This window comes from Schistocerca gregaria, chromosome 10, assembly GCF_023897955.1.
Source record: "Schistocerca gregaria isolate iqSchGreg1 chromosome 10, iqSchGreg1.2, whole genome shotgun sequence".
NCBI classification, from domain to species: Eukaryota; Metazoa; Arthropoda; class Insecta; order Orthoptera; family Acrididae; genus Schistocerca; species Schistocerca gregaria.
This window is the reverse complement of record NC_064929.1, coordinates 211,397,284-211,423,379: the sequence shown is the minus strand read 5'-3', so window position 1 is coordinate 211,423,379 and position 26,096 is coordinate 211,397,284. Positions and strand designations below refer to the sequence as shown.

At 45.2% G+C, this 26,096-nt stretch overlaps 1 protein-coding gene and 1 pseudogene across 1 annotated transcript in view; one reads left to right on the top strand and one right to left on the bottom strand.

Annotated features, from left to right (window-relative positions):
* LOC126293477 (ras-associated and pleckstrin homology domains-containing protein 1-like) overlaps positions 1-26,096 on the bottom strand; it is a 222,657-nt gene that overhangs the window by 136,973 nt on the left and 59,588 nt on the right. The gene's annotated exons all lie outside the window — the stretch shown is intronic.
* Positions 17,163-17,280, top strand: LOC126293796 (5S ribosomal RNA; annotated as a pseudogene).

Here is a 26,096-nt window from a genome sequence, read left to right as displayed (position 1 = left end):
AGTGTTTGAGATGTAAGACTTGAGGTAAAATTATCTGAATCGTTAGGCCGCGGGTATTACTTCTATACTACCGACGTTTGGGCACCTGTGCAGAGCTTGTAGTGTTGGCGGCGAGGACTAAACTCTCAAGGGCGTTCAGTCAACCGTGGAACCCTGTGCTGTGATAGTCATTAGGATCTTGTAGTATGGACGGCTGACTGAGCACTCAAGTGTGTTCAGCCAGTCTGGACACGACAAGATCCTGTAGAAGATCCCAGCAGAGGGGTCGAAATGTCTATCGCATAGAACAAATACAACGATGCCGTGGCCCAACAATCCAGGAGATTTCACCTGTAGTAACTATGATGGTTGGAAGGCATGAGACTGGTCAGAAGACTGATAAGCCATTAAATCAAAGTCTGAGATTCCTTTTTCTCACCCTACACACTGTAAAGGTACTTGAATTACGTAACCATTACGTCACCTCACCTCAACCTCTCGATACCAGCAATATTCTACTGTGTATCTGTAAAATAGTTAACATATTTCTGTGACAACATTCAGATTTGATTTCATTAATGAAGAGGTACTTCGATATGTATATATTGCAATGATATTCTTATATGTATTCTTTCTTTTGTCACTATGATCTTTGACGTACTTGTAACTCTGATTTCTGGGCGCGTAAGCGGTTATTAGGTAGTCAAGTTTTGGTCGTTATGTTAAAAAGACGCAAATTGTGGTCAGTTTATGAAATGTGAACTTTAACAGCGAGGAAGATATTTTCAAGTACGTTTTATATTGTGAAGTGATGTTTTGGAACGAGTTACGTGATATTGCCACAAAAGTAATAAAAAAGAAGAGTAACTTAAATTCGGAGAGCTGATTACTTTTTTACATCACCATTGTCCTAACTTGCAAAAGTTTAATCTTCAAGAATGGTTTATGAAACACATCTGTAAAACTTTTGAATATCGCAGAATAACACCTAGGCCTCTTTGCATCCGAGCTTGGAATCATCACTACCTAGATTTTCGACGATTGAGCCACGAGTTCACAACGAGAGTAGTGTGGGAAACACGAAAAGATGAGTGCCTCGTTTATCCATTATTTCAAGAAATGACTTTATTAACTGTGCTCTAATGACACCTGCCACATAATATAACTTTGTTGTTGCCCGAAAATGCAATATTTAGCACCGTGAGCCACGCTACAATCATAATTAATTTTTGACCTTTGTTGTGGTAGGGTTGTTAGAACATGAAACGAATAAATGTGGGCCTGTGTACTGGTCACTGTCGAGTACCAATACGGCTCTCTCCATTCATTGTATGACAGTGTGAAAAAAAAAGTAAGTAAAAAGGGCGGATATGATAGACGAACAACTTCAGTTGTAAAGACCACATAGATAATATTGTGGAGAAGGCGAGCCAAAGGTTGCGTTTCATTGGAAGGACACAGAAGATGCAATAAGTCGACTAAAGAGACAGCGTAGAAGACACTCGTTCGTCCTCCGTGTGGGAGGTGTGGGATCCTTACCAGGTGGGATTGACGGAGAACATCGAAAGGGTGCAAAAAAGGGCAGCTCGTTTTGTGTTATCGCGTAATAGGGGAGAGAGTGTGGCAGATATGATACGCGAGTTGGGATGGAAGCCATTAAAGCAAAGACGTTTTCCGTGGCGGCGAGATCTATTTACGAAATTTCAATCACCAACTTTCTCTTCTCAATGCGAAAATATTTTGTTGAGCCTAACCTACATAGGTAGGAATGAAGATCAAAATACGAGGGCTGTCCAGAAAGTAAGTTACGATTGATCGCGAAATGAAAATCACAGTGAAAATCAGAAATGTTTCATTTGTAACAGTTAGCTACACCTTTCAGCTACCTCTCTACGTAGTCGCCGTTCTGACTCAGACATTCGTTGTAGCGTTGTACCAACTTTCCAATATCCTCATCATAGAAGGCAGCCGCCAGTGCTTTCCGCCGATTCTCTACGCTGGCCTAAAGCTCTTTGTCTGTACCAAAATGTTGTCTTCTTAGCCAGCGGTCCGTTTGAGCAGAGATGAAACTCAGTGGGAGACAATTACGGGCTGTATTGTGGGTAACCGAACATTTCCAATTGAAACGATGCAGGAACATCTTCATTGCCCCTGCAGAATGAGGCTGAGAATTGTCTTTAAGAAGAAACCGCACGACGGCTATGTAATGTTGGTTGCATAGCTTCAGGGGAAAATTCTCACCAGGCCCTCGTACTTGGTGGGACTATTTTCTATAACATCTTTACGCGCTCACTAAGAGCGACATAATTCTACCTAGAGTCATACTAGAGACACTGTCCAACACATCTTTGCAAAGCTTTATCGGATTTTCATAGTCGTTTCCATTTCGCGACCGATCGTAACTTACTTTCTGGACAGCCTTCGTAAAATAAGAGAAATCAGAGCTCGAACAGAAAGGTTTACGTGTTCGTTTTTCCCGCGCGCTGTTCGGGAGTGGAATGGTAGAGAGATAGTATGATTGTGGTTCGATGAACCCTCTGCCAAGTACTTAAATGTGAATTGCAGAGTAGTCATGTAGATGTAGATGTAGTTGCGTTGTTGGCCTGTCATGCGGACTAAATGTAAGAATTGACCATGTAAGCAGAAATTGTGACGTTTTTTACTTTATTGTTCTTTTTGCACACCAGCATACAATGTGAGGTGCTAGTGTTGTGGATTATGGCGAACTGGAGCACGAACCAGGAAGCGCCGGCCTGCCGCATGTCGAGTTTTGAGGGGAGCGACCACCAGTGAGGACGGGCCCCTCGCCCCACACTTTAAATTCGCTGCTATCGCTGCGTCTGCTCGGTCGGCAGGACGCGTCTTCTTCGGCGCTGGCAGTTCTTGCGGCGGCAGATGCTGAGGCATCGGGTGACGACGGACCGAGGTGCAGATGGCCAGCCTCGCCCGTCCACACGTGTTCCACACACACACACACACACACACACACACACACACACACACACACACACACACACTGCACTCACCATGGCTTCTAGACCGTCCCGCCGGCCCATTGCTCGGTAGTGTGCCAGCGTTAGTTTGGCAAGTGCGAGAACACCAGAAAAGGAATTAAAGTTAATGGGGTAATGAAACGCTTTATGTACAAAAAAGCTTCAAAAATAGAAGTTTTATTTCCAAGATCGCAGTTGATACCTATCCTGCCGGCCGGTGTGACCGAGCGGTTCAAGACGCTGCAATCTGGAACCGGTTCCTGCTACGGTCGCAGGTTTGAATCCTGCTTCGGGCATGGATGTGTGTGATGTCCTTAGTTAGTTAGGTTTAAGTAGTTTTGCTCTAGCGGACTGTAGACCTCGGATGTTAAGTCCCATAGTGCTCACAGCCATTTGAACCATTTGAACCTATCCTGATTACTAGTTCTAGCAGAGTCACAGCTACAAACTGGGTTCAAATGGTTCTGAGCACTATGGGACTTAACATCTATGGTCATCAGTTCCCTAGAACTTAGAACTACTTAAACGTAACTAAGGACAGTACACAACACCCAGTCATCACACAGCTGCAAAATACTAACGCCAGTTCTTTACAGACGAATGGAAAAACTGGTAGATGCTGACCTCGGGGAAGATCAGTTTGGATTCCGTAGAAATATTGGAACACGTGAGGAGAAATGCGTACCATCACGTTTCCGACGTTGATAAAGGTCGGATTGCAGCTTATCGCGATTGCGGTTTATCGCATCGCGACACTGCTGCTCGCGTTGGTCGTGATCCAATGACTGTTAGCAGAATATGGAATCGGTGGGTTCGGGAGGGTAATACGGAACTCGTGCTGGATCCCAACGGCCTCGTATCACTAGCAGTCGAGATGACAGTCATCTTATCCGCCTGGCTGTAACGGATCATGCAGCCACGTCTCGATCCCTGAGTCAACAGATGGGGACGCTTGCAAGACGACAACCATCTGCACGAACAGTTCGGCGACTTTTTCAGTAGCATGCTCTATCAGCTCGGAGACCGTGGCTGCGGTTACCCTTGACGCTGCATCAAAGACAGGAACCCCTGCGATGGTGTACTCAACGACGAGCCTGGGTGCACGAATGGCATAACGTCATTTTTTCGGATGAATCCAGGTTCTGTTTACAGCATCACGATGGTCGCATCCGTGTTTGGCGGTATCGCGGTGAACGCACATTGGAAGCGTTATTTGTCATCGCCGTACTGGCATATCACCCGGCATAATAGTATGGGATGCCATTGGTTACACTTCTCTTGTTCGCATTGACAGCGCTTTGAACAGTGGACGTTACATATCTGATATGTTATGCCCCTTGGCTCTACCCTTCATTCGATCCCTGCGAAACCCTACATTTCAACCGGATAATGCACAACCACATGTTGGAGGTCCTGTTCGGGCCTTGCTGGTTACAGAAAATGTTCGACTGCTGCCCTGGCCAGCACATTCTCCAGATCTCTCACCAATTGAAAACGTCTCGTCAATGATGGACGAGCAACTGGCTCGTCACAATACGCCAGTCACTACTCTTCAGGACCTGTAGTATCGTGTTCAAGCTGCATGGGCAGCTGTACCTGTACACGCTATCCAAGCTGTGTTTGACTCAATGCCCAGGCATATCAAGGCCGTTATTACGGCCAGAGGTGGTGGTTCTGGGTATTGATTTCTCAGTATCTATGCACCCAAATTGCCTGAAAATGTAATTACATGTCAGTTCTAGTATATATGTGCAATGAATACCCGTTTATCATCTGCATTTCTTCTTCGTGTAGCAATTTTAATGGCTAATAGTGTATATATAATTCTAATTTGACGTGTTTTTAGTTTACTTCGCTCTGGCTAGCATGAATTGTTCACTTTTGTTTTCATGCTGAACTATTGCACTCGACTCTTTTTACTGTGAAACCTCGTGCACTATACAGGACGTTTCCGTAACAGCGTGCAAAAATTTAACAGGACATAGAGGATGGTCCACTGAAGAATTTGAGGTAGGGATCCTGGGATCGGAGAAGACAGCTTAAGGAGATAACAGGAATAAAATCCACAGTACTGTGTACGTTTTTGTTTACATTACTTACAGTTAACTGCAAATGCCATGACTGACAATGAACGTAACATTTGTACTTTATCTTACAAAACGTGCTGAAACTGACGGCCATCAACCTCAACGCAAGCATCACATCGGCGTACAAGATTCTGACTCAGCCTGCCAAATACCCCTGGCGTGTTTGGAATCACAACACAGGCAGCCACAATTCCGGCAACTAATTCCCTCTCTATATCCACTGGGGTCAAACAAGTGGCTTTTGAGTACCGCACAGGAAATAATGAAGGGGACTGACGTCAGGCGACCTAGCAAGCCATGGAATAGGACCCGCCCTTCCAACCCAGCGACCAGGAAATGCAGCACTGAGATGATTGCGGACATCCAGGCTGAAGTGAGATACTGCAGCGTCATGTTGTATCCAAATTCTCTCACGGACAGACAAGGGTACGTTCTTCAACAACTCATGTAGAACGCTTTGCACGAATCTCAAGTACAGGTGGCCATTCAGATGGCCAGGTAGAGGATATGGCTCGCCCTCCTTGCTTCCTTGCAGGAAATAAAGAATATACATGCAGATAAACAGTACGGTTAGTGTAAACTTATACGCATGTTAGTTGTAAATAAGGCGGAAAACAGTAACGCTAGACAAAGCGGTAGACACGTTTAGTTCCGTATCTCGTTAAGCCGGCTTCTCCAACCCTAGATTCGTACCTCACATTGTTCAGTGGGGCATTCTCTATGTCGTGTTACATTTTTGCACGACTGAACCGTAAATTTACTTTCAAGATCTTTTCTTAAAGAATTTACTCTATTTACTAGCGATTCATCAAGAACATTAACACATTTAATCACACTAGGTGAGCGTGGAAGTAGTTGCCAGGAAGTAACTGAAGGAAAATGAAACTACTTTTAACAAATGTGAATTTTATTCCTAAAAGCCTTTTCAAAGCAGACTTGAAATTATTAGCAGAAAAGCACCCTCGAAATATCAAGTTACAATTTCATTTAGAGGCAGAAGAACAATACTGACAACATGAGCCTTCGGGCTGAGAAGCTTGCCTGCTCCCTTTCAACACGGCCGTAGCCATGATCGCTCACAATAACCTCTGAAAGAGTACACTGGTGCAAATATGCAACACACCAGATTACTTTAAACTAAAAAGTTTTTAACAACTGACACAAACACGTAAACTACGCACCCCGTAAGAGGGATGGAAATGGTACAACACTCAAATTATTCGCCACAGAAAGTGCAATTTTTTTAAGGACTCTTGCGGTGGAAGGGTGGCAAGCTTTTAACCTACAATGACTATTTAAATAAAACCCATAAAATGCAAACTCACATAAAATGTACAACATGCTCTACATTTCACATGTACCATCTCGCAAGATGATAGGCAAGATAAAAACATATTTCAGGAATTCGGACTTTAAGCAATAAATTCGTTAACACCGAATCCGACAACCATGACACACGCAGCTATTAACGTACGGCAGATTGACAGGGGGGGAGTTTACTAAACAACTCGAAGCGCAGATTGTTCTAAACCACAAGGGAGAAAAGGACCACTCAATTCACAAATAACCACCTTCCCGCTGGTGGGCAAACGGAGAAGAATGGTGGGACGACCCCAAAACAAAGCGGCTGGTGACGTCACCAAGAAAACAAGTAGAATTTATCAAGTAAATGAAACATCACGAATCTCTTAACTTCTAATAAACTGCAGTTTCAGGTGAAGACCTGGCGCAACACCCCAAAATTGCTCTCCCGAACCGTCCGCTTCCAGCCGCTACAACGGACGCAGGAAGGATCGCCGATCTCCCGTCTTACGGCGTCGCAGCTCGCACCGGCCAGACTGATGTCGTGGGTTGACTCCTGTTGCTCTCGTGTCGCTACCCCTCGCTATACGCCGCTGCCCACTGCACTCACGTGGGGACCTCACATGCGCCGACGCTCAAGGCGGACAAGTCATCTCGTGTCTCAGTGCGCGATCGACCAACCGATCGAACCAACCGGCAATGACCGTTGCCCGAGCAACTGGAGCAGACTGGTGGCCTAACGCGCACACTGAATGCAGGAACTCAGCCCCGACCGGGCGACCACTAGCTGAGTTCTGTTATTGGCGAAGTGGCAAGACTTTCATTTTCTGGCTTAAAGTTTCCTCCAAACAACAGACATACTTGCACTGCGACGGCAGACAGACACTAACTGCCGCACAAATGCAAACAGACCAGCAACTGGGGACGCGAGACTCACCTAGCCTCACCCCGACTGACCACCTTAACGTACGGCAGACAGACAGACACTGACTGCCCGACACTGAGCCGGCTGACCGACTGACTAGACTCAAACTGACCGACTGCGGAGCTCATAGCGCCCCTTAAATGCACGTGAACAGGCAACCTTTCCCCATTCCCACGAGAGGGAGACACCAAAGCTGCGATTGCCACAGCGGCGCCACCGCCAGAAACGGAGGGCGGCTGCTTCACACTACGCGCTGCGGAGCGCTCTTCAGAAAAGCAATTTTAACCACGGCTCAACGACCTTAAGGAAACACCCTACATGCCAGATTTTATGCAACTTTCTTTATTGTATTCTGTATTCTGTAAATTTGTCTGTTACTTATTCCGCCTTACTGTCTGGCTCGTGGAATATTTTTGTGATCATGATGTACGGATTTTTTAAGAGACTAATGATGGGCCACGCCCGAAGGGCGGGATAAGAGTTTGGGTTCAATACAAAATTTCTACTGAGTACCCAAGACCTGTTATTAGCGAGCGATCGGCACTGTATTTGTGTATTTATACGTATGTGTGGGTTTATTATTCCCGGGCAGAATACCGTCTTGGTTCTCTAGCACTCTGACGACGACGGAGTGTAGGATGGTGAAATGTCGCGGCAAAAAAAAAAAAAGGCGGACACAGCTGGCTGGAAGTGGTAAACGACAGCTGGATGACGCGCTGGAGCGCTGGAGGCGACGCGAGATTCCGCACGTGCAGCGGGGAATTGTTAATCACTTGCAACCGTTAAAACCTGTCTCATCTACTTTAAAACAATATTTCCCGGTTTCTCCCAGAAATGGCCTTTCTTCTTCGAGACTATTCAAGACAACGCAGTCAAATGTCCTAGGCGCCTGGAAAGTGTCAACTAATGTGAAATTTTATATCGCTTCGTTCTAAATAAAATCACAGAGCTAAGGCTGTGTAAAATTTTGGATTCTTTCTTATTTTAATGTTTTAAAATAAAATATACAAATTATAGAACACAGTTTAGGTTCAGTATAATTCGCAGTAGATACCTAATGTCTGACAGAAATTTGATAGGCCGGCCGGAGTGGCCGAGCGGTTCTAGGCGCTGCAGCCTGGAACCACGCGACCGCTACTGTCGCAGGTTCGAATCCTGCCTCGGGCATGGATGTCTGTGATGTCCTTAGGTTAGTTAGGTTTAAGTAGTTCTAGGTTCTAGGGGACTGATGACCTCAGATGTTAAGTCCCATAGTGCTCAGAGCCATTTGAACCATTTTGAAATTTGATAGACATAAAAAAGCTAATCGGTTGCAATAAAACTTCACTTTTACTATGTTTCGACACCGATTACGAGCGTCTACATCAGAGGATTGACGATTACCTAAAAAGATTACAAATAAACATTAAGATAGAGAAAACTAAAAAGCATCCACATTTTATCCCGAAAGGCTTTATAACATGACTAATGACATGTAGTAGCTCATGAACCAGTAAGAGGAATAATGTTATTGTCACATAAAATACTTCATGAAGGAGTTCATATTAAAATCGCATATTATTAAAGACACTGAAACTGACACAAAGCTGGTAACTGCCGGTAGAAGAATAGTTACATGCCGTAGCGTACTATACACCGCTATGGGTGATGTAGGTGCTGGGGACGGCATACGACTGACAGGCCCACAGGCCCAAGTTTCTACAACGTGCACACAAAACAAATAGCGCCTTCTAGTAATAGTGGGAGATACCAGGTGCTTAATGCCGAAAAGTATTGTACAAATACAAAGAATGCTGAAGATTAGATGGGTAGATGACGTAACTAACGAGGAGATGCTGAATACAACTGTGGAGAGGAGGAATTTGTGGCACAGCTTGACTGGAAGAAGGGATCGGTTGGTAGGGCACGTTCTGAGCCATCGAGGGGTCACCAATTTAATATTGGAGGGAAGCGTGGAGGGTAAAAATCATAGAGCGAGACCAAAGGGTGAAGAATACACTAAGCAGATTCAGAAGGACGTGGAATGCAGCAGTTACTCGGAGCCGGCCAGGGCGGCCGAGCGGTTCTAGGCGCTGCAGTCTGGAACCGCGCGACCGCTACGGTCGCAGGTTCGAATCTTGCCTCGGGCGTGGATGTGTGTGATGTCCTAAGTAGTTCTAAGTTCTAGGGCCTGATGACCTCAGAAGTTAAGTCCCATAGTGCTCAGAGCCATTTGAACCCGTTACTCTGAGATGAAGAGGCTTGCACAGGATAGAATAGCATGGAGAGCTGCATCAAACCTGTGTCTGGACTGACGACCACCACAACAACATGTTGCAAAGCACGTAAGCGTTCGTCTCACATAGCACTAGCAAGTATTATGCAAAATGAAACATTATATAGGCGAATGCAACAGCAAATATGAGCTACACTCTGCCCTGAGGAAAAACAGAGACTTCACTTTTAGGCGTTTCTAAATAAAGGCTTTGTAACATTAAATTTTTTTATCAGGTAATTGCAGCTTTTCATTTAGTATGAAACGGTCATTGACAGAATGATGTTTGTAAATTTCTAGCTCTTCAAGAATATTAAGTCAAAAGCCTGCCCTCTCCGTGTGCAGGATACTGACGTCATGAACTTATATATGCTTATGGCCTGCATATTAAAAAACTAAAAACCCGCCTCGATTGCGAAAAAAAATCGTAGTCTTGAGTGTTAACGCAGGTTTCGGCGTAGATAACTACACCTTCTTCAGAACGAACAATAAAACCCTCACGTGCCTAAGAAGACCTTTGTCAATGATTAAAAGAACACCATAGCTATTCATTTATAAACGAGAAAAAAAAGGAAAACACAAACAGCACATATGTACAAAGTCAAAGCCACTACTTAGGTTAATGGTTCAAAAATGGCTCTGAGCACTATGGGACTCAACTGCTGTGGTCATCAGTCCCCTTGAACTTAGAACTACTTAAACGTAACTAACCTAAGGACATCACACACATCCATGCCCGAGACAGGATTCGAACCTGCGACCGTAGCAGTCGCGCGATTCCGGACTGAGCGCCTGAACCGCTAGACCACCGCGGCCGGCGCTTAATGGTGTTCGCTCCACCTCACACCGGCCTATGTTCGATGGGCCATGACCCGCCATAAACTGCAGCTACAAACGGTCGTTCACTTAAAGGCCCGACCCGCTACCCGTGCACATGCGCAACACAAGGCAAGTTACTTGAATGCGCATGTGCGTACGAATACGAGAGAGTTCATACATGGGCCGGCGCTAAATAGCCCATTTATTCCCAACCGTGGGTCAAAGTATATCAAAAAATGTAATGGATAGAACAAGAGACGGGCTAAATAGGAGATGAAACCTAAAAATAACGGCACACGATTGCTTATGCCTAGTAAAGAAACTTATATATGAAGCTACCTATGAGAGCAGGAGGAACTCTTAAAAACTATACCTAAATCCAGTAGTTAGCCTGGGGGGAGGGGAGGGGGGGCTGAGGGGACGTAATCTAAGGACGTCGTGGTAATAACAGTGTAGAGTGCTCAGCCTCTCCCCAAGTTTTATCGATGGCTTCTTAGGTAAATCCTGCCGTCAAATGCCAAGCCTTAGAAAGGAGCTGCGATGTTGAAGGTTCTTATGGCCTGTAATTAATAAATGATCGGCAAAGGACGAATTATACAGGATGTTCGGAAATTTCCGTTACACTACTAGGACCTGTAGAGGGGAGTGACTATATAATATTTTGAATAGCAACCCATGCCCCGAAAAAGTACCGTTTTGCGTGCTACAGCCGTTTGAAAACATGTTTGCTAGGTAGGTAGGCATGGTGCGGGATAGTTACGACGAATCAGCCGATGTCATTTGGCGTCCATCCTGCTCCTCTGACCTGGTTCGAGACTCTTTCACGTGCCTGTGAGTGTTGGAGCAACATGGTTGGGTAGGCGTGTGCAGAAAACACATACTTGATCCTTCTGTATGGCAAAGCTCCCGGTAATGGAAGAGCTACTCGGCGCCTTTACCAAGCTCTTTACGCACAACGTCGGACTCCGTCGGAAACCTTCTCGCCACAATTACGCAACGGCTTCGAGTAAAGGGTACGTTCAGCGTCAGCAGGCGTGACCGTGGTGCTGCAGGGCGGCTCCACGCACCCCAACTGCAGGAGGCCGTTCTGCATCGCGCTGAAGAGAACCCGCCAACGAGTGCACGAGCAAATTCTTTGGTTGTTAATAAATGGAATTTCAAAACAACTCTGTCACGAATAATCAACTACTTGTAAAACTAGTCGCTTTACCAGCGTGCTTTCAAATGGCTGTAGCGCGTAAACGGCACGTTCCCGGACACGCGTTCCAATTCAAAATGCACTACTGGCCATTAAAGTTGCTACACCACGAAGACGACGTGCTACAGACGCGAAATTTAACCGACAGACAGAAGATGCTGTGATTTGCAAATCATTAGCTTTTCAGAGCATTCACACACTTTTGGCGCTGGCGGCGACACTTACAACGCGCTGCCATGAGTGAAGTTTCCAACCGATTTATCATACACAAACATCAGTTGACCGTCGTTCCTTGGTGAAACGTTGTTGTGATGTCTCGTGTAAGGAGGAGAAATGCGTACCTTCAAGTTTCAGACTATGATAAAGGTCGGATTGTTGCCTATCGCGATTGCGGTTTATCGTATCGCGGCATTGCGGCTCGCGTTGGTTGAGATCCAATGACTGTTAGCAGTATATCGAATCGGTGGGTTCAGGAGGGTAATACGGAACGCCGTGCTGGATCCCAATGGCCTCGTATCACTAGCAGTCGAGGTGACAGGCATCTTATCCGCATGGCTGTAACGGATCGTGCAGCCACGTCTCGATCCCTGAGTCAACACATGGGGACGTTTGCAAGACAACAACCATCTGCACGAACAGTTCGACGGCGTTTGCAGCAGCTTGGACTATCAGCTCGGAGACCACGGCTGCGGTTACCCTTGACCCTGCATCACAGACAGGAGCGCCTGCGACGGTGTACTCAACGACGAACCTGGGTGCACAAATGGCAAAACGTCATTTTTTCGGATGAATCCAGGTTCTGTTTACAGCATGACAATGGTCGCATCCGTGTTTGGCGACATCGCGGTGAATCCACATTGGAAGCGCGTATCCATCACCGCCATACTGGCGTATCACGTGGCGTGATGGTATGGGGTGCCATTGGTTACACGTCTCGGTCACCTCTCGTTCGCATTGACGGCGCTTTGAACAGTGAACGTTACATTTAAGATATGTTACGACCCGTGGCTCTACCCTTGATTCGATCCCTGTGAAAGCCTACATTTCAGCAGGATAATGCACGACCGCACCTTGCAGGTCCTGTAAGGGCCTTTCTGGATACAGAAAATGTTCGACCGCTGCACTGGCCAGCACATTCTCCAGATCTCTCACCAATTGAAATTGTCTGGTGAATGGTGGCCGAGCAACTGGCTCGTCACAATACGCCAGTCACTACTCTTGATGAACTGTGGTATCGTGTTGAAGCTGCATGGGCAGATAGCTGTACCTGTCCACCCCATCCAAGCTCTGTTTCACTCAACGCCCAGGTGTATCAAGGCCGTTATTACGGCCAGAGGTGGTTGTCCTGATTTCTCAGGATCTATGCACCCAAATTGCGTGAAAATGTAATCACATGTCAGTTCTAGTATAATATATTTGTCCAATAATTACCCGTTTATCAACTGCATTTCTTCTTGGTGTAGCAATTTTAATGGCTAGTAGTGTATTATATACCCACTCTCCTTTGGAAGAGTCCTGGAAGTCGGTAGCGGGGAAATTCCGGAAGTAGAGTTTGATATCAAATTAAATGACTAATTAATTAAATTAGCCCGCTTCCCCTCGCCCATTCCACCCTCCCCCACTACTCCCGGAAAAAAATGGACCGGAAAAATCACTCAGTCCGTGCTAAGCAGTTGGACTGGAAGGACCTCACAACACGAAACTGAAATCGAATGTCCATTACATTGAGGAGGACGTAGTGTTTATTTATTAAATTCAGTTTGCATATGCTCTATTTAATCAATTTTCAGGAGACAGGGCTGTGGATCAACACGTGTCCGCAGCTCGTGGTCGTGCGGTAGCGTTCTCGCTTCCCACGCCGGGTTCCCGGGTTCGATTCCCGGCGGGGTCAGGGATTTTCTCTGCCTCGTGTGACTGGGTGTTGTGTGATATCCTTAGGTTAGTTAAGTTTAAGTAGTTCTAAGTTCTAGAGACTGATGACCATAGGTGTTAAGTCCCATAGTGCTCAGAGCCATTTGAACCATTTTTGATCAACACGTGCTGTACGTGTCCACTAATTGAAAACTACCTTTGTTTTACAGTTAACCAAAGAAACTGCACGTGTACTCGTGGAGAGGTCCTCTTCAACGTAATGCAGTACAGCCTCTTCGAGTTCGGGTGTGCGGCCTCTTTTGGAGCACCACGGTGAAGGAACCCTTTCCTCGACGCCGCTGTGTATTTGTGGCGAAAAGGATACGCCTTGGAGTCCTAACATTGTGGATAACGATCTTGATAGAGGCAACGAGCAGCTCTTCTCTTCCATCACACTGCGGTTGCCTATTCAGAAGGATCGTGTCGGTGTGTTCTGCAAACGTATACACGACCGTGTTGCTCTAACACTCACGGACACGTGAATGACACTCGAACCAGGTCAGAGGGGCAGGACAGAGAGGCATCAGCCGATCCGGCGCAACCAGCCCCCACCGTGACTACCCTGTTGCGTACGAACCTAGTAGACGTGTTGACAAACGACAATAGCATTGAAACGGTACGTTCAGAATATTAAGTGCTCACTCCCCTTTACAAGTACTAGAAGTCAGTAACGGGAATTTTCGAAAACCCCGTGTAGATATTGTTGTGTGTTGGAACAGGCATTTCACAAATACAGCAAATATTGAGTTTAAAATTTACGTGCGCTACATAAGGTGAACCGTGAATTTACTTTCAAAACCTTTTCTTAAAAATTTACTTTATTTACTAGCGATTCATCAAGAACATTAACACATTTAATCACACTACGTGAGCGTGGAAGTAGTTGCCACTGCGTAACTGATGAAAACAAACTAATTTTTTTAATAAATAGTAATTTTATTCCTAAAAGCCCCCTTTTTTAAAACAGATTTAAAATTATAATCAGAAAGCACCCTGCAAATATCAAGTCGCACTTTATTCAGAGGCAGAAATAACAATTTTTTTTGACAGTATGAGCTTTCGGGATGAGAACGTTGCCGCTCCCTTTTAACACGCCCGTAGTCACGACCGCTCACAACAACCTCTGAAAGACTACACTGGTGCAAATATGCAGCACACCGGATTACTTTAAACTAAAAATTTTAACAACTCAAACAAACAGAAACTATGCACCACGTAAGAGGGATGGAAATGGTGCAAAACACTCGAATTAAAATTATTTGCCACCGAAAGTGCAACTTGTTTTTAAAAGAACTATTACGGAGGAAGGGTGGCAACTTTATGCACTAAAATGACCATTTAAATAAAAACCCATGAAATGGAGCTGAAACTTCCTGGCAGATTAAAAGTGTGTGCCCAACTGTGACTCGAACTCGGGACCTTTGCCTTTCGCGGGCAAGTGCTCTACCATCTGAGCTACCGAAGCACGACTCACGCCCGGTCCTCACAGCTTTACAGTACCTTGTCTCCATGAAATGGAGTCTTACATAAAATGTACAGACATGCTCTGCATTGCATATAAACTACCTCTCAAGATGATAGACAAAATAAAAAACATATTTCAGGAATTCAGCCTCTACACCTTAAGCAATAAATTCGTTTACACCGAATCTGACAAACATGACATTATATTTCATGACATTATATTTCGTACAGTAGGCATACTTTGGCAGTATTCCCATTTTCAAGTACATTTGGGAATACTTAAGTTTGTAGGATTCACGTACGGCAGACCGACAGACAGACAGACACTAACTGCCTAACAAATGCGGACGAGAGACAGACGAGTAAGCTGCGGACGAGAGACTGACCAAGACAACAAGTAGAATTTAACAAGTAAATGAAACAACATATCACGAACCACTTAACTTCTTCTAATGCACTGTGATGTCTGGCGAAGACCTGGCGCAGCAAACCCAAATCGCTCTCCCGAACCGTCCGCTGCCAGCCGCTTCAACGGACGCAGGAAGGCGCTCCGATCTCCCGTCTCAAGGCGTCGCAGCTCGCACCGGCCAGACCGATGTCGTGGGTTGACTCCTGTTGCTCTCGTGACGACCGCGAAGCCACTACCCCTCGCTGTACGGCGCGGCTCACTGGCTGCCAGGGGGCGACCTCACATGCGCCGACGCTCAACGCGGACAAGTCGTTTTGTGTCTCAGTGTGTCCAACGGCCTATGACCATTGCCTGAGCAAACTTGAGCAGGCCGTCGGCCTAACACATAGTAGCACTCCGGACGACAGACAGACACTGACTGCCCCACACTGACCCGGTTGACCAACTGACCTGACTCGCCGAGACTGACAGACTGATCCACTGCCGAGCTCATGGCGACCCTTAAATGCACGTGGACAGGCAACTTTTCCTCGTTCCCACCAGAGTGAGACACCAAAGCTGCGACTGCCACAGCCGCGCCACCGCCAGAAACGGAGGACGACTGCTTCACACAACGCGCTGCGGCGAAACAGCAATTTTTTACCACGGCTTATAGGGAAATGCGGATTACTAGGAATTTTCGGGTGGATCTCAGCCTGGTTTCTGATGTCCGTGCTATTTGTTCAGTATGGTCATTAGCACGGTAGATGGTTACTGCTGTGTATTTTATGTTCTTATTGTTTCCATTGATATGTCGGCAATAGTGTAGATGAACAGCGACCCACTGGGATAGCCGTCCGCTTTAAAGCGCCTCTTCCGGAAAACTGGGAGACGCGCTGGCACCGGATAGAATCCGCCCGGCAAATTAAAGACGAGGGGCGTGTCTGCCGGCCGGCCTGGGTGTGGTGTTTAGGCGGTTTCCGACATCACAGTAGGTGAATACTGAGCTCGTACTCAAGTCCCGTTCCACACACACGGTTCGCAAACACTTAGAAAACGTTTGCACACTTCCACATGGAATAAACACTTGACGCACACAGTTGTTGTGTACATAGCCTATTCGGTACCTGTGGGGTAACGTGGTGGCGACAAGAACGGCGGCCGTCCAACCCCCAAACTAACCACGCCACATCCGAAGTAACACGGCGAGTCTTGCAAGATAAGAAGAAGAAGACTGTAATCGGACAGTAGGGCATTGCTTCAACTATTCATGTGCAATACGTTACGTTTTGAGTTAAACCGTCCAAGGTTAGCTCCTAATAGTTTTATTATATTTCGTACAGTAGGCATACTTTGGCAGTATTCCCATTTTCAAGTACATTTGGGAATACTTAAGTTTGTAGGATTGATTTACTTTCGCGACATTTGTACGTGGAGTTAACTACACATGTATACTTACGTGTAGCTAGGCGAGACGTTCATGTTGCATCACAGAAGAATTCTTTTGTCAATTGCCGCTGTTTTTATGGTAGTAAAATAAAGTTACGAAGTAATTTGACAGCTAGCCGACAGTTTTCAATGATGCCACATGTTTTTAAAATGGTTACAGATTAATCAGCGGTATTCTACGACTTACATGTAATTTCACTTCTTTGTGTAATCTTTCGTTGTCAATTTTATAATCGTTGTCCGGTTCCAGAATGCCAATAAATCTGCTAAGTAATATTTACGTTTGAAATCAGTCTGTTCGTTTAATACGTCGTGCGGACAGTTTTTCATGTCATATAAATTTCTAATTCCTCCGGTACGTTCACGCCAAGCCCTTTTGGTATAAAGTGCGGCGCCAACGGCCTTGCCGCAGTGGTAACTCCGGTTCCCGTCAGATCACCGAAGTTAAGCGCTGTCGGGCTGGGCTAGCACTTGGATGGGTGACCATCCGATCTGCCGAGCGCTGTTGGCAAGCGGGGTGCACTCAGCCATTGCGAGGCGAATTGAGGAGCTACTTGGCTGAGAAGTAGCGGCTCCGGTCTCGTAACCTGACATACGACCGGAGAGCGTGCCCCTGCATATCCGCATCCGGTGACGCCTGTCGGGTGAGGATGACACGCGGTCGGTCAGTGCCGCTGGGCCTTGATGGCCTATTTGCGAGGAGTTGAGTTCAGTTTAGTTAGTGGCGGCGTTTAGTACTTAACATTCCGTCGACAACGACGTCATTGGAGTCGGACTACATTCTCGGATTAAGGAAGGAAATCGGCCGTGCCTATCAAAGGAAGTATCCTGGCATTTGTCTGAAGCGGTTTACAGAAGTCACGGAAAACCTAAATCTGGATGACCGAACGCGGGTTTGAACCGTCGTCCTCCCGAATGCGAGTCCAGTGTGCTAATCACTGCGCCACCTCGCTCTGTCTTAAGTGTGAGAATTGAATGTATATACTCAAAGAATTGAAGTGCAGTTTTGATTTTGTTGACTTTATGGTTTAAACTTCCTAAATGCCTGAAGAGACTCAATTGATTACTATCGCTATCTCCAGTATGTTCTCTAAATCTAAAGTTAAAATTTAGTCCCGTTTGTCCAATGTACAATTTGTTGCAGCTGTCAGCTGTAATTTTGTATACACCCGAATTACAGAAGTTGTTGATAGCTCTAAACGCTAGTTTTGTTTGTGTAATTTTTAGTATACTGTTCATCTTGTTTGTCAGTTTCCTCATGTAACCACACGTACAGATATGTGTTTTTCTTTTTTTTGTGGAGGTTTCCCTTGTTAGCGTTAAAATACTGTATATTGATTCGTTAGTAGGTTCTGTGTTTTCTTCATACGATACAACATTCGTCTGTAGCGCCACAGCTCAAATGCTTCGATTCTCTTCCGTTCTGGTTTTCCCACAGCCCATGTTTCACTACCATACAATACTGTACTCCAGACGTACATTCTCAGAAATTTCTTCCACACATTAAGGCCTACGTTTGATACCAGTAGACTTCTCTTAAGCCATAAATGCCCTTTTTGCCACTGCCAGTCTGCTTTTGATGTCCTCCTAGCTCCATCCGTCATTGGTCATTTTGCTGCCCAGGTAACAGAATTCTTAACTCCATCTACTTCGTGATCATCAATCCTGATGCAAATTTTCTCGCTGTTATCATTTCTGCTACTTCTCATTACTTTCGTCTTTCCTTGATTTACTGTCAGTCCTTATTCTGTACTCATCACAGTGTTCATTCCATTTAGCAGATCATGTAATTCTTCTCTACTTTCACTCAGGCTAACAATATCATCACCGAATCTTATCATTGATGTCCTTTTATCTTGAATTTTAATTCAACTCCTGAAGCCTTGTTTTATTTCTGTCGTTGCTTCTTCGATGTATAGATTGAACAGTAGGGGTGAAAGACCACATCCCTGTCTTATACCCTTTCTAATCCAAGCACTTCGTTCTTGTTCGTCCATTCTTATTATTCCTTCTTGGCTCTTGTACATGTTGTATATTACCAGTCTCTCTCTAGAGCTTACCCCTATTTTTCTCAGAATTTCGATCATATTGCAACATTTTACATTGTCGAACGCTTTTTTCAGGTCGAAAAATCCTATAAACGTGTCTTGATTTTTTTAGTCTTGCTTCCGTTATCAACCGTAACATCACAATTGCCTCTCTGGTGCCCTTACCTTTTCTAAAGCCAAACTGATCGTCATCTAGTACAGCCTGAATTTTCTTTTCCATTCTTCTGTATATTATTCTAGTCAGCAACTTGGATGCACGAGCTGTTAAGGTGATGATGCGATGATTCTATCACTTGTCAGCGCTTTCAGTCTTCTAAATGGTGTGGATCACATTTTTCCGAAAGTCCGATTGTATGTCCCCAGACTCATACATTTATACAGAAAAGTTAAAAATCATTTTGTTGCCACTTCTCTCAATGATTTTAGAAACTGGAAAGTTATCTACCCCTTCTGCCTTATTTGATCTTAAACCTCCCAAAGCTCCCTTAAATTCTGATTATAATACGGAATACCCTATCTCTTTTAAATCGATTCCTGTTTTTTCTTCGATCAAACCTGACTAATCTTCCTCATCAATGTACTGTTTTCAGCTATCCGCCCTCTCCTCTGCATTTAACAGTGAAATTCCCGTAGCACTCTCATATTACCACCGTTGTTTTTAATGTCACCGGAGGTTGTTTTGACTTTCCTGTACGTTCAGTCCTTCCGACAATCATTTCTTTTTCGATTTCTTCACACTTTTCATGCAGCCATTTCGTCTTAGCTTCCCTGCACTTCCTATTTATTTACTTCCTCAGTGACTTGTATTTCCGTTTCCCTGAATTTCCCTGAACATTTTTGTACTTCCTTCTCTCACCGATTAACTGAAATACGAGGGTTGTCCAGAAAGTAAGTTCCGATCGGTCGTTAAATCAGAAACATTTTATTTGCAAGAGTTAGCAACACTTTCCAGGTACTTCTCTACATAGTCGCCGCTCCGACTTAGACATTTGTCGTAACGTTGTACCAAATTTCCAACACCATCGTCATAGAAGGCCGCCGCCTGTGCTTACCGATAATTCTCTACGCTGGTCTATATAGCGCGTAGCCTTCTCCCGAGTGTTGTAGTCGCATCCAGCATTTCCTGTGAACAGAGATGATACGCAGGACGAGCCAATTAGGGCTGTGTCGTGGGTGATCGAGCACTTCCCATCGAAAAGGCTGCAGGAGCGTCTTCACTGCCGCTGCAGAGTGAGGCTGAGAAGTGCCCCCCTGACGTCCCGCGACACGCTGCCGAAGTCTACGGCGCTCTGGATATCACGAACGGAGCGAGCTGGGTTCCAGCGGGTAATCGTTTGCAAAATGGGCACCCATTCCCTCACACACCGTTTGCGAATAGCGAAGGGGGCAACAGATACTATTACAGGTACCCCCCGCCAGACACCATATCTACATCTACATCCACACTCCGCAAGCCAGCTAACGGTGTGTGGCGGAGGGTACCCTGAGTACCTCTATCGGTTCTCCCTTATATTCCAGTCTCGTATTGTTCGTGGAAAGAAACAGTGTCGGTATGCCTCTGTGTGGGCTCTAATCTCTCTGATTTTATCCTCATGGTCTCTTCGCGAGGTATACGTAGGAGGCAGCAATATACTGCTTGACTCCTCGGTGAAGGTATGTTCTCGTAACTTCGACAAAAGCCCGTACCGAAGCTACTGAGCGTCTCTCCTGCACAGTCTTCCACTTGAGTTTATCTATCATCTCCGTAACGCTTTCGCGATTACTAAATGATCCTGTAACGAAGCGCGCTGCTCTCCGTTGGATCTTCTCTATCTCTTCTATCAACCCTATCTGGTGCGGATCCCACACTGCTGAGCAGTATTCAAGCAGTGGGCGAACAAGTGTACTGTAACCTACTTCCTTTGTTTTCGGATTGCATTTCCTTAGGATTCTTCCAATGAATCTTAGTCTGACACCTTCTTTACAGACTTAATTTTATGTGCTCATTCCTTTTGAAATCTCTCCTAATGCCTGTTCCCAGATAATTTATGGAATTAACTGCTTCCAGTTGCTGACCTGCTATACTGTAGGTGAATGATAAAGGATCTTTCTTTTTATGTGTTCGTAGCACATTATACTTGTCTACATTCAGATCCAATTGCCATTCCCTGCACCATGCGTCAATTCGTAGCAGATCCTCCTGAATTTCAGTACAATTTTCCATTGTTGTAACCTCTCGACATAATACAGAACCATCCGCAAAAAGCCTCAGTGAACTTCCGATGTTATCCACAAGGAAATTATATATATTGTGAATAGCGGGCCGGAGTGGCCGTGCGGTTCTAGGGGCTTCAGTCTGGAACTGAGAGACCGCTACGGTCGCAGGTTCGAATCCTGTCTCGGGCATGGATGTGTGTGATGTCCTTAGGTTCATTAGGTTTAATTAGTTCTAGGCGACTGATGACCTCAGAAGTTAAGTCGCATAGTGCTCAGAGCCATTGGAACCATTTTATTTTGTGAATAGCAACCATTCTACGATATTCCCCTGCGGCAGACCTGAAATCACTCTTACTTCGGTTATACCTACGTATCTACTCTTGAAGAATGCGTATAGAATCATGGTGGCGTGACGGGGTGACGAGAACTGAAGGAATGTGATGCAACCGAATGCAAAACAGTATGTCATGTAGCTTATCGTGAAACTGACTGTCCTTTACGGCTCAAATGTTCAAGTGCGAGTGAATTCCTAAGGGACCAAACTGCTGGGGTCATCGGTCCTTAGACTTACACACTACTTTAACTTATGCTAAGAAAAACACACACACCCAGTTCCCGAGGGAGGACTCGAACCTCCGGCAATCCGTCACATGGCGCCTCTGACATTGGGAATGACATGCTACATTCTGTTATCTAGGAACTCTTCAGTACAATTAGTTGGTCTGAGAGTCCATTTGCTCTTACTTTGTTCATTAACCGACAGTGGGGAAGTGTATCAAATGCCTTGCGGAAGTCCAGAAACACGAAATCTATCTGGGAACCCGTGTCTATGGCCCTCTGAGTCTCGTGGACGAATAGCGCAAGCTGGCTTCCACACGATCGTCTTCTTCGAAACCCGTACTGATTCCTACAGAGTAGAATTCTAGTCTGCAGTAAAGTCATTATACTCGAATATAGTACGTGTTACAAAATTCTACAGCTGATCGACGTTAGAGATATAGCTCTATAGTTCTGGAACACGTGAGGCAGTACTGACTTTACGACTTATGTTAGAAGAAACATTAAGGAAAGGCAAACCTACGTTTCTAGCATTTGTTGACTGGAATACTCTCTTTCAAATTCTAAAGGTGGCAGGGGTAAAATACAGGGAGCGAAAGGCTATTTACAATTTGCACAGAAACCAGATGGCAGTCGAGGGGCATGAAAGGGAAGCAGTGGTCGGGAAGAGAGTGAGACAGGGTTGTAGCCTCTCACCGATGTTATTCGATCTGTATATTGAGCAAGCAGTACAGGAAACAAAAGAAAACTTCAGGGAGTAGGAATTAAAATCCACGGAGAAGAAATAAAAACTTTGAAGTTCGCCGATGATATTGTAACTCTGTCAGAGGCAGCAAAGGACCTGGAAGAGCAGTTGAACGGAATGGACAGTGTCTTGAAAGGAGGATGTAAGATGAACATCAACAAATGTAAAAAGAGTATAATAGAATGCAGTCGAATTAAATCGGGTGATGCTGAGGGAATTAGATTAGGAAATGAGACGCTTAAAGTAGTAAATGAGGTTTGCTATTTGGGGAGCAAAATAACATGATGGTCGAAGTAGAGAGGATATAAAATGTAGACTGGCAATGGGAAGGAAAGTGTTTCTGAAGAAGAGAAATTTGTTAACGTCGAGTATTGATTTAAGTGTTAGGAAGACGTTTCTGAAAGTAATTGTATGGAGTGAAGCCATGTATGGAAGCGAAACGTGGACGATAAATAGTTTGGGCAAGAAGAGAATAAAAGCTTTCGAAATGTGGTGCTACAGAGGAATGGTGAAGATTAGATGGGTAGATCACATAACTAATGAGGAGGTATTGAACAGAATTGGAGAGAAGAGTTGTTTGTGGCACAAGTTGACTAGAAGAAGGGATCGGTTGGTAGGACATGTTCTGAGGCATCAAGGGATCACCAATTTAGCATTGGAGGGCAGCGTGGAGGGTAAAAATCGTAGAGGGAGACCAAGAGATGAATACACTAAGCAGATTCACAAGGATGTAGGCTGCAGTAGGTACTGGGAGACGAAGGAGCTTGCACAGGATAGAGTAGCATGGAGAGCTGCATCAAACCAGTCTCAGGACTGAAGACCACAACAACAACAGTTCTGTACAACTGTTCACGTCCCTTCTTGAAAACGGGGCTGGTGGAGTGCAAATGTAGGTCTGAAAAGGAATGCTTCTAATGTTCTGAGTTTCGCCATTTCGTGGATTTAAGGCAAGTAAGCAACTGCTCTTGCTGTAAGGAGCGTTACTGCGTGTAACGCCCGTCTTTGACGTCCCGCCGAGGGGACAGCGTGTCGGATTCGCCGACGGCTCAATCGGAGGTCCTCCACGGCACGGCGAGGGCCGCCTCGTCCCACAGAGGCAGCGGAAGCGCCAATTGAAGACAATCGGCTGTTCGCTCGGCCGTCTACTGAGCCAATGGGCGCACCAGCAGGCGTGACTGGACTGGGGGGGGGGGGGGGGGGGGTCAGGCTGCGGTCCCCCTCGCACCAACACCAACTCAAAGGAAGGCCTCGGCGCTTGTTCGTGACGTCACGTCAGCTAGGCACTACAAACGCCAGGTTAAGGATTGACATACAAAACAACTTCGTGATCCAGCAGCAACGGAATTCGTGTTTCTTCACCTTATTTGTAAATCTGAGGAAGTTACGTTTGTACTGGGTGGCTTTTACAAGGAACTGTGAACATATTGGTGCTCTTCTTTAGGTATCTTGGTTGACCATAGGGTGAGGAGTACTGAATGTTAATGAACTATCTTGCGATTGTACACGTTGGGGAAGAGGGTGGGGGGCAGAAGAAGAGGCAAAAGGAAGATACTTGTTATATCAAATAAAATTTTTTTGTCTTATAAAGTTTCTGCTTTCAGTTGCAAGAGGGGAATATTTATCTTTTCTAATGTGCATGTTTAAAAAAGTTTAAGCTCAGCAATATTTTCGATGTATGAAGCTATTTTGTTTCCTGTTTAAAATTCCTTTCGTTGAAAAAGACTGTAATCTAATGACTGGCAACAGTTGGACATTTACACATGTAAATTAGTTCACATTTCCAGTGACGATGTCAAACGAAAATAAATAAATAAAAGAAACGAGTTCACTGCGAGGGGGTTGGGGTAAGTTTCGGTAACAAAATGGACCAAGTAAATATAATTACTTGAATGTAAAATTTCCGAAGCTTGCAATGGGGCACAGCATTTTCTCATATTGATCTACGTTTGTTTCGACAGGATTCAGTAATACAGAATTATGATCTTCATTTGTCGCTTTACTATAGTAAGAAAATCTTCCATCTGAATAAAACTGCAGAATCCAAAACAATACCAAACAATTTGTCCAAAAATAAGAGATTTCTAGTGATAAGCACGCCCAGGCGTTTCTGCCTCCAACAGGCCTGGCGTTCGCCGTGCCTAGCTGACGTGACGTCACCAACAAGCGCCGAAGCCTTCCTTTGAGTCGGTGTTGCTCACACCCTGCCCGCGACAGCCGGCGCATACGACGGCAGAGGCGGCGCCTCAGTCAAACGTTTCCTCAACACACTCCAAACAGCGCACTCCACACATACCGTCAACGTCTCATTTAATGGACGACTATTTTAATAGACTTTCTCAGGACAGTTTACGTCCAACTTCGAGTTATCCAGTTCAGTTCCTTCAGTACCTCTGTGACACTCCCCCACGGGTCAAACAAGCCTGTGACCATTCGTGCTGCCCTTCTCTGTATGCCTTCAATATCCTCTGTTAGTCCTATTTGGTACGAGTCCCACATACTTGACCAGTATTCTAGAATCGGTCGCACGAGCGACTTGCAAGCAATCTCCTTTGTAGACTCATTGTACCTCCCCAGTATTATACCAATAACCAAAGTCTGCCACCTCTTTTACCAACAGCTGAGCTTATGTTATCATTACATTTCATATCCCCTCCAAGTATTTGTATGAAATGTTGGCTTTCAACAGTGACTCATTGATATTATAGTCATAGGATACTACGTTTTTCTTCGTTTTGTGAAGAGCACAATTTTACATTTCTGAAAATTCAAAGCAAGATGTCAATCTTTGCACTACTTTAAAATCTTATCAAGACATGACTGAATATTTATGCAGTTTCTTTCAGGTAGAAATTCTTCATAGATAACTGCATCATCTTCAAAAAGCCTGATTTTACTATTAATATTGTCTGCAAGGGCAGTAATATACAACGTGAACAACAAGAGTGCCAACACACTTCCTTGGAGCACACTCGAATTTACTCCTACATTTGACGATGATTCTCCATTCAAGATAACGCGCTGCGCCTCCCCTGCTAAAAAGTCCTCAATCCAGTCACAAATTCCAGTTGATACCCTATGTGATCGAAGTTTTGACAATAAGCCTACGTGTGGTATGGAGTAAAATGCTTTTGGGAAATCAAATACTGCATTTACCTGATTGCTTTTATATATAACATTCAGTATGCCAAGTGACAAAATTGCGGTTTCACATGATCGATGTTTTCAAAATATCTATGCCTCGTAATACACTGAAGCAGCAAGGAAACTGGTATAGGCATGCGTACTCAATTAGAGAGGTACTTAAACAGGAAGAATACGCCGCTGTGGTCAGCAACGCTTGTATAAGACAACAAGTGTCTGGCGCAGTTGTTAGATCGGTTACTGCTGCTACAACGGCAGGTTATCAAGATTTAAGTGAGCCTGAACGTGGTGTTATATTCGGCGCACGAGCGATGGAACACAGCATCTCCGAGGTAGCGATGAAGTGGGAATTTTTCCGTACGACCATTTCAACAGTGTACCGTGAATATGACGAATCGGGGAAAACATCAAATCTCCGACATCGCAGCGACCGGATAAAGATCCTGTAAGAACGTGAATAACGACGACTGAAGGGAATCGTTCAGCTTGACAGGGTGCAACCCTTCCGCAAATTGCTGCAGATTTCATTGCTGGCCCACCAAGAATTGTCAGCGTGCGAACCATTCAACGAAACATCATCGATATGGGCTTTCGGAGCAGAAAGCCCACTCGTGTACCCTTGATGACTGCACGACACAA